This window comes from Saccopteryx bilineata, chromosome X (genome assembly GCF_036850765.1).
Source record: "Saccopteryx bilineata isolate mSacBil1 chromosome X, mSacBil1_pri_phased_curated, whole genome shotgun sequence".
NCBI classification, from domain to species: Eukaryota; Metazoa; Chordata; class Mammalia; order Chiroptera; family Emballonuridae; genus Saccopteryx; species Saccopteryx bilineata.
In genome coordinates this window covers 97526680-97536945 of record NC_089502.1, presented here as the reverse complement: position 1 = coordinate 97536945, position 10266 = coordinate 97526680, and positions in this window count along the sequence as shown.

Sequence of the window (10266 nt, the reverse complement as noted above, 5' to 3'; positions counted from 1 at the left end):
TGGGAAACTGCAAGTAGCAAAGCTCTTGTAGTTTGAGGCTTAGCAAAAGGCTAATTTCTCCCCTCCACCACCTCCATATTGGCTATGAAGCTGAGTATTTGCACTCATCCCATCCCCCCACTTCACTTGCTTGCTTAAGTTGCTAGAAGCAATTTACATGCCCTTCCTCTCACCCTTTGTTTGTTCTGATGTTGGTTGATTTCAGTTATGAAAGGTGGAGGATTTCTGCACTTAGGAGAATTCTTGGGTTGCCTTGGAGATGTGTGACTTTGTATCTGAGACTTACTTATTTGCATATGGCTATATAATAAAGCAAAGTGGGAGCTGTTTTGCTCTGTCTTGCCATAAGCTTGCAGAGGCCTCCTGATCCCATCCTATTTCTCTTTAAGTTTATTTTCTTCAATCCGCATTGCTCTCCCTCAGGACCTGGAATTACTAGCCATCCTGGTCCATGGCAGGGAAGGGCCAGACAGTGTGGGATTTTATACAGCAATAGTGGAAGGGCCTAACAGTTTGAAACCTTATACAGAAATGGTTTCCAAGCTTGGGAATCAACTGAAGAGTCTTTTAAAGTACAGATTCTTGGACATCATCCTTAGAGTTCCTGATCCTGGGGACTTAGAGTGAATTCAAGGATTTACATATTGGAATAATCTGAGTTCTTATCTTACTTTGCTACTTCTTGAATGAAACCATTAATTTCACTGAACCTCAGTTTCTTATTTGAATATTAAACATCAGAAATAAAAACTTCTAGGAGGAAAGGGAGTAAAGAGGGACAAATATATGATGACAGAAAATAATTTGACTTTAGGAGATGGGCACACAACACAATCAACAGTTCAAATGCTATAGAAAATTTGCCTGAAACCTATGTACTCTTACTGATCAATGTCACCCCATTAAATTAAATTTCTAAATTAAAAAAAAAACTTTCTGAGGTGTTAAATCATCTCATATGTGTGCTAGAACTGGGAAAATTTAAAGTCTTATGGAACCTAGAGAGTAATGGTGGTATAAGAGTTACCCTGGATCTCTCCCCTTGAATTTTCAACAAATTGAACAGCTATAATGCAGTGAAAGAACCCCAGGTAGACTCACAGGCTTGCCTGAATTGATTCACATGTGGAATCACCTAAATGTGGAAAGAATTGAGAAGTAGGGAGGAAGATAAGATGCACTTGTGGTCTGCTCTGAAGAAGACAGAGACCTGGGCTCTGTGGGGTTTTGTCTGCTGGGGCTCTAGAGAGGAAGGAAGCCTGGGATGTCTAGTTTTTTATCTGCTGGGGTGCTGGAGAGGGAGAAACCAGGAGTGACTGGGTCCTCTTCTGCTGGGAGGAGCAGAGATCATGGAGAGCATTGGGGGAGATACTAAATCAAAGTGTCGGCAGAACGAGGGGACACTGCTAGCATTCTTGAAGTCTTCTGGTATTACACACATGGCACAGAGACAGAAAAAAGTGTGACACCCCCAGTCCCCCAGGTCCTACCTCTCTCCCCTTGCAGGGTATGAGGAGTGGCAGAAACATACAATGCAACTGGTTCTACAGGGATACTCTTTCCACTGAAGAACAGAGGTGTTCTGTGTCTGGTTTCCTGATTGTTGAGATGTGGGGAAGAGTGCCTGGAAGACTGAGATCACCATTGTTAAAGCCATAAAGCCCTCACAACATGTCCCACTCATCATCACCAAAACTGCAGCCCTGCCTCCATCATCACAGCAATGTCTCAGCAGAGGTCAGCCTGGGAATTTCACAGAGCTAAAACTTCAAATCCAGCACCAACTACTAAAAAAAAAAAACCAGAAAAACCTCTCAGAATTGATTTTTTTGTTTTCCTTTTGAATTTTCTTCCTTTTTAATTCTTACTTTAAAGATTTTTTTGTATTTTATTTGTTTTTGAGTATTGGTTCTTGGGTTTTGTTCATTGTTTATCTGTGATTTTTGTCTTACTGTTTACTATTTTTAATTTTTCTATTATTATTTTTATTGGATTTAAAAATTTTTAATTTTTCCCTTTTCTTGTAGTATTATTATGTTTGATTTCTTAAGCATACCACTCTCCAATGCTATCAAGGTAGAAACAAAAAACAAGTACCATGGGCATAGTTCAGAAAGAAAATAAAAATATCTAAAAATCAATCTCAATCACATGGAAACCTTAGAGTTAAATGATACAGAATTCAAAATTGAAATTCTGAAGACACTCAATGAGATGCAAGTAAACAATGATAGGCAATTTAATAATATCAAAAACCAATTAATGAACAAATGAGTACATCACCAAGGAGACTGAAACTTAAAAAAGAAACAAAAAAAGATGAAAAACTCAATAAATAAATTAAAAAATGAGGTAACAAGTTTAGCTAATAGAACAAGCCAAATAGAAGAGAGAATCAGTGACATGGAAGACAAGTAACTAGACATGCTACAGAAAGAAGATAAGAGTCACAAATTAAAAAAAAATTAGAGAGCTTTATAAGAATTGTCTGAAATGTTCCAATGTCATCATTTCTTATGGCTGAGTAGTATTCCATAGTGTATATGTGCCACATCTTCTTTATCCAGTCATCTATTGACAGGCTTTTTGGTTGTTTCCATGTCCTGGCCACTGTGAACAATGCTGCAATAAACATGGGGCTGCATGTGTCTTTACGTATCAATGTTTCTGAGTTTTTGGGGTATATACCCAGTAGAGGGATTGCTGGGTCATAAGGTAGTTCTATTTTCAGTTTTTTGAGGAACCACCATACTTTCTTCCATAATGGTTGTACTACTTTACATTCCCACCAACAGTGTATGAGGGTTCCTTTTTCTCCACAGCCTCTCCAACATTTGCTATTACCTGTCTTGCTAATAATAGCTAATCGAACAGGTGTGAGATGGTATCTCATTGCAGTTTTGATTTGCATTTCTCTAATAGCTAATGAAGATGAGCATCTTTTCATATATCTGTTGGCCATTTGTATTTCTTCCTGGGAGAAGTGTCTGTTCATGTCCTCTTCCCATTTTTTTATTGGATTGTTTCTTTGTTTGTTGTTGAGTTTTATGAGTTCTTTGTATATTTTGGATATTAGGCCCTTATCTGAGCTGCTGTTTGAAAATATCATTTCCCATTTAGTTGGCTTTCTGTTTATTTTGTTATCAGTTTCTCTTGCTGAGCAAAAACTTCTTAGTCTGATGTAGTCCCATTCATTAATTTTTGCCTTCACTTCTCTTGCCTGTGGAGTCAAACTCATAAAATGCTCTTTAAAACCCAGGTCCATGAGTTGAGTACCTATGTCTTCTTCTATGTACTTAATTATTTCAGGTCTTATGTTTAGATCTTTGATCCATTTTGAGTTAATTTTTGTACAGGGGGAGAGACTGTAGTCCAGTTTCATTCTTTTGCATGTGGCTTTCCAGTTTTCCCAGCACCATTTATTGAAGAGGCTTTCTTTTCTCCATTGTGTGTTGTTGGCCCCTTTATCAAAAATTATTTGACTATATATATGTGGTTTTATTTCTGGACTTTCTATTCTGTTCCATTGGTCTGAGTGTCTATTTTTCTGCCAATACCATGCTGTTTTGATTGTCGTGGCCCTATAATAGAGTTTGAAGTCGGGTATTGTAATGCCCCCAGCTTCATTCTTTTTCTTTAGGATTGCTTTGGCTATTCGGGGTTTTTTATAGTTCCATATAAATCTGATGATTTTTTGCTCTATTTCTTTAAAAAATGTCATTGGAATTTTGATGGGAATTGCATTAAATTTGTATATTGCTTTGGGTAATATAGCCATCTTGATTATATTTACTCTTCCTAGCCAAGAACAAGGTATATTCTTCCATCTCATTATATCTTTTTCGATTTCCCTTAACAATGGTTTATGGTTTTCATTATATAAGTCCTTTACATTCTTTGTTATGTTTATTCCTAAGTATTTTATTTTTTTTGTTGCAATCGTGAAGGGGATTATTCTTTTGAGTTCCTTCTCAGTTGTTTCATTGTTGGCATATAGAAAGGCTATTGACTTCTGTATGTTAATTTTGTATCCTGCGACCTTACTGTATTGGCTTATTGTTTCTAGTAGTCTTTTTGTGGATTCTTTGGGGTTTTCGATGTATAGGATCATATCATCTGCAAAAAGTGATACCTTTACTTCTTCTTTTCCGATATGGATGCCTTTTATTTCTTTGTCTTGTCTGATTGCTCTGGCTAGAACCTCTAGTACCACATTAAATAAGAGTGGAGAGAGTGGACAACCCTGTCTTGTTCCTGATTTAAGGGGGAAAGCCTTCAGTTTAGTGCCATTTAATATGATGTTAGCTGATGGTTTATCATATATGGCCTTTATCATGTTGAGATATTTTCCTTCTATACCCATTTTGTTGAGAGTCTTAAACATAAAATTGTGTTGTATTTTATCGAAAGCCTTTTCTGCGTCTATTGATAAGATCATGTGGTTTTTGTTCTTTGTTTTGTTGATATGGTGTATTACATTAACCGTTTTACGTATGTTGAACCATCCTTGAGATTCTGGGATGAATCCCACTTGATCATGATGTATTATTTTTTTAATTTACAGCAAAATGGTGGGATCTTGATAACATGATACGAAGCGAAATAAGTAAATCAGAAAAAACCAAGAACTGCGTTATTCCATACGTAGGTGGGACATAAAAGTGAAACTAAGAGACATTGATAAGAATGTGGTGGTTACGGGGGGGAGGGGGGAATGGGAGAGGGAGAGGGGGAGGGGGAGGGGCACAAAGAAAACAAGATAGAAGGTGACAGAGGACAACCTGACTTTGGGTGATGGGTATGCAACATAATTGAACGACAAGACAACCTGGACTTGTTATCTTTGAATATATGTATCCTGATTTCTTGATGTCACCCCATTAAAAAATAAAATTAAAAAAAAATAAGTGCTCAAATAAAAAAAAAGAATTGTCTGAGTACTTCATAAAAATCAATATAAGAATAATGGTGCATCATAAGAAAAAGAAAGGGAGAGGGAATCAAGAGCCTATTCAAACAATTAATTGATGGAAACTTCCAAGTTTACAGAGTTAGATCAATAAATTCAAGAAGCAAACAGACATGGACCTATCATCAAACTTCTCCACAGAAACTCTAAAAACCAGAAGAGAGTAGACTAAAAAATTTGAAGTATTGAAAGAAAGAAATTACCAGCCAAGGATACTATGTCCATCAAAGTTATCCTTCAAATATGAAGGAGAAATAAAAACTTTTCCAGACATACTGAAGCTGAAGAAATTTATCACCAGAAAAACCCCACTGCAGGAGATACTCAAGTGAGTCATTCTAATACATACAAAGAACAACAACAAAAAACCCCCAAAACAATGCAAAAATTTAAGTAAAAGGTCCAACAAGGTTACAGTATAGACAAGGATAATTTGTGACAACAATAACAGAAAAGGGGAGAAGACAAAGATCTGCAGTAGCAAAAAATGATGGCACGCAGAAGCACTCATAACAGAAAGAACTCTTGTATATTTAAATTTTTTTCTCTTAATAACCTAATGGTAACCACCCACAAGAAAATCACTACTGAAATACACAGCTTAAAAAAATAAGAAACAGGGGAAAAAGTATAGAATACCACCAAACAAAAACAACTGACAGACAACAGGGAAGAACCAAAGGAAAACAGAGCTACAGAAAACAAAACAAAATGGCTGTACTAAATCCTCAAGCATCAATAATTAATCTAAATGTCAATGGACTGAACTCAACAATAAAGAGGTACAGAGTAGCAGATTGGAACAAAAAGCAAAACCCATCCATATGCCGCCTTCAAGAGATAAGTCTAAACTGCAAGGACAAAAGTAGACTCAAAGTGAAAGGTTGGAAAATGATTCAAAATTAACATTGTTAGATATAAGTACGGCTACTCATGGTTTTCTTTGGATATTATTTACTTGAATAATAGTTTTATAACCTTTCCTTTTGAGTCTACTTTTGTCCTTGCAGCTTAGATGTGTTTCCTGAAGGCAGCAAATAGTTGTGTATTGTTTTCTGATCCTATCTGCTACTCTGTTCCTCTTTATTGATGAGTTCAATACGTTTACATTTAGGGCAATTATTGACACATGAGAATTTCTTTTTTCTTTTTCTTTTTTTACAGAGACAGAGAGAGGGACAGACAGGGACAGACAGACAGGAATGGAGAGATGAGAAGCATCAATCATTAGTTTTTTGTTGCAACACCTTAGTTGTTCATTGATTGCTTTCTCATATGTGCCTTGACTGCGGGCCTTCAGCAGACCGAGTAACCCCTTGCTCGAGCCAGCGACTTTGGGTCCAAGCTGGTGAGCTTTTGCTCAAACCAGATGAGCCCACGCTCAAGCTGGCGACCTTGGGGTCTCGAACCTGTGTCCTCGGCATCCCAGTCCGACGCTCTATCCACTGCGCCACCGCCTGGTCAGGCAAGGATTTCTTATAACTATTTTATGTTCTCTTTTCTGGTAGCTCTGTGTCTCCTTTGGTTCTTGTCTTTTGTGTTTCTGTTATCTATCTATCATCTATCTATCTATCTATCATCTATCTATCTATCTATCTATCTATCTATCTATCTATCATCATCATCATCATCTATCTATTTATATCTATCTATTTATTTTGGTGGTATTCCATACTTCTTTCCCGTTTTCTCTTTTTTTAAGCTATATGTTTCAGTATTAGGGTTTTTTTTTTTTGTGGGAGATTACCATTAGGTTATTGAGAGAAAAATTTTCATATATACAAGAGTCCTTTATATTACAAATGGTTCAGCACTCCATTCTCCTTTGCTGCTGCAGATTTTTATCCTTTCCCCCTTGTTGTTTTTGTTGTCACAGATTATCCTTGTTTTTATTGTGACCTTGTTTGAGCTTTTATTTGTAGTTTTGATTTATTTTGTTCTTTGTATTTGGTAGAATAACCCTCTTGAGTATTTCCTGCAGTGTGGATTTTCTGGTGTTAAATTCTCTCAGCTTCCGTATGTATAAAAATTTTTATTTCTTCATATTTGAAAGATAACTTTGATGGATATAGTATTCTTGGCTGGTAATTCCTCTCTTTCAGTATTTTGAATGTTTGGGTCCACTCTCTTCTGGCTTGTAGAGTTTCTGCTGAGAAGTCTGATATAACCTAATGCACCTTTCATTATTGTGATGTTCTTCTTTTCTCTAGCTGCCTTGAGGATTCTCTCTTTACCATTGATTTTTAACAGTTTAATTACACTGTGCCTTGGAAAAACTCTGTTTGTGTTGAGGTAACTTGATGTTTTGTTTGCTTTATGGATTTGAAGATCTAACATTTTTCATAGGCTTGGGAAGTTCTCATTGATTATTGGGTTGTTTTTTTTTAGAAAGTTGGGGAAAGAGACAGTGAAACAGGAACATCAAGCACTTCCTGTATGTGCCCACAAGGATCCAAGTATCTAGTCATGGCTTAATTATTTTTAAATTTTTTATTAATTTTTTTTTGAGAGACAGCAAAGTAGGGATAGAGAGAAGATGGAGAAGGGAAACATTATTTGTTTTCCACTTGGTTGTACATTTATTGATTGCTTCCCATGTGTGCCCCACTGGGGATCAAACCTGCAATGTTGTGATTTCGGGATGACACTGAAACTGACTGAGATAATGGGCCAGGGTTAATTATTTGTTTATATAGGCTCTCTATTCCCTTCTTCTTCCTTTCTTTTTCCTCTGATATACCCATTATTTTTATATTGCTCTTTTTGATGGAGTCAGACAGCTTTTGTAGATCGCTATCATTTCTTTTAAAAATCTGAAGTGTCTCTCTTTTTCTCTCATTATCAATTATGGTTGCCTGTTTGTTTGTTTTTGTGAGAGAGACAGAGAATGGGACAGACAGGGACAGACAGGCCGAAAGGGAGAGAGATGAGAAGCATCAATTCTTCATTGTGGCAGCTTAGTTGTTCATTGATTGCTTTCTCATATGTGCCTTGACTGGGGAACTCCAGCAGAGCCAGTGACCCCTTGCTCAAGCCAGCGACCCTGTGCTTAAGCTGGTGAGCGCACACTGAAGCCTGATAAGCCCATGCTCAAGCCAGCGACCTAGGGATTTTGAACCTGAGTCCTCTGTGTCCAAGGCTGATGCTCTATCCACTGTACCTCTGCTGGTTAGGCTCTTGTTGCCTGTTTTTGATGTCACTGATTCTTTCCTCTATCTGGCCTGTTCTATTAGCTCAACTTGCAACCTCATTTTTCAATTCACATGTTGAATTCTTCATCTTTGGTTTTAAAGATTCAGTCTTCTTGGTGAAGTGCTCATTTTATTTATTAATTTGTTTTCTGAACTCATTAAATTGCCTACATGTTTTCTCACATCTCTTTGATTATTTTCAGAACTTCAATTTTGAATTCTCTATTGTTCAACTCCAACGTATAAATGTGATTGAGCTTGGTTTCTAGAGATTTTTAATTTTTATTTTTTTTAAACTATACTTTTTTCTTGTGTGGCCATAGTATTTGTTTCCCTTCTTCTTTGGTGGCATTTGAGGGTTGTATTGTTTAGAAATTAAACAAAAATCAACTTTAGTCGATTCCATGTGTGAATCTTTTCAGGCAAGCCTGTGAGCCAACTGGGGTTCTTATACTGTGTTATAGCTGTTCAACCTCTTGAAATTTCAAGGAGAAGGAGCAAAGGTATCTCTTATACTGCCATTATTCTGACCTGTCATGATATCTTGAACAGTTTTGAAACTTGTATTTTTTTATTTTAATTTAAAACAGAAATATAAGCTGTGCAATACACTTTTAGAAATGAGATATAGTAGCAAATAAAAATGTAGTACTCAGTTCTTAAGACATGGTAAATTAAGGTTTGATTGACCAAATTTTATTTTTTATTTTTTCTATTTTTTTTCTTTTTTTTTCTTTTTTCTTCTGAAGCTGGAAACGGGGAGAGACAGTCAGACAGACTCCCACATGCACCCAACCGGGATCCACCCGGCACGCCCACCAGGGGCGATGCTCTGCCCACCATGGGGCGATGCTCTGTCCCTCCAGAGCGTTGCTCTGCTGCAACCAGAGCTACTCTAGAGCCTGGGGCAGAGGCCAAGGAGCCATCCCCAGTGCCTGGGCCATCTTTGCTCCAATGGAGCCTTGGCTGCGGGAGGGGAAGAGAGAGACAGAGAGGAAGGAGGGGGGGTGGAGAAGCAAATGGGCGCTTCTCCTATGTGCCCTGGCCGGGAATCGAACCCGGGTCCCCCGCACGCCAGGCCGATGCTCCACCGCTGAGCCAACTGGCCAGAGCTGACTGAATTTTATTTTTATACTGATATTTTAGATTTCTTTAAGTCAGAAGGAGCCTCTGTGATTTTTATAATGACATTTTCTATACTGAATTAATCATGGCATCATCTTTTTTTTAATTGACTGATTTTAGAGAGAGGAAGGGAGAAAGAGAGAGAGAAGAGAGAGATAAGATTGCTTTCATTGTTGATCCACCCAGCTGTGCATTCATTGGTCACTTCCCATATGTGCCCTGACTTGGAATAAATGCACAACCTTGATGTTTCTAGACCATGCTCTAATCAACTCAGCTAACAGGCCAGGGACATGGCATTGCCTTTTGAATATTTGTGAAAATAGAGGCTGTGAAGCCTTGAATGTGAAGAGTCACAGTTCCTTAAAAGAAGAAGTCAGAAAGACATAGGCTGAGCCTTGACTCTATCACTTGCTAGTCTTGTCAGCTTTTATATAGCTAGCTTTACAGTTTAGTTAGCTTCTCGATGTCTTTGTCTCCTTATTTTAAGATAGAAGTAAAAATATCTCTCTTGGATGGTTTCCATGAGGGTTAAATGATAAAATGTGGGTGTGGGGCTTGGCCTGTGGTCAATTTCAGCTATGGCTATATTTCTATTGGGTGTCCTTGGTCCAAGAGCAGGGGTACTGTTGACTCAGGCTAGTATTCTGTGTACTTTTGTTCAGTCAACACAGAGGATTCCCATTTTTGTTTATTGCACATCATTAATTTAATGAAGCAGAATCTTAGTGTGCAATCAGTAAATTCTTTTTAGAGATGTTATCTTTTATATTCTCATTTCCTCCTTTAAGAATACTGTTAACTCTTTAGTCTCTTTTGAGGAAATTGTTTAGGTATGTAAAAAAAATTTTTTTTTCTTGACAAGTTTTTTTTTATTTCCTAGTAAAGTTCTGTTTCCACATTTCCAAGTATAGCTAATTACTCTTGCTTAAGCTCAAGTATTCAGATGGTGAAGTTGAGGGTAATGTCAAGATGAGATAG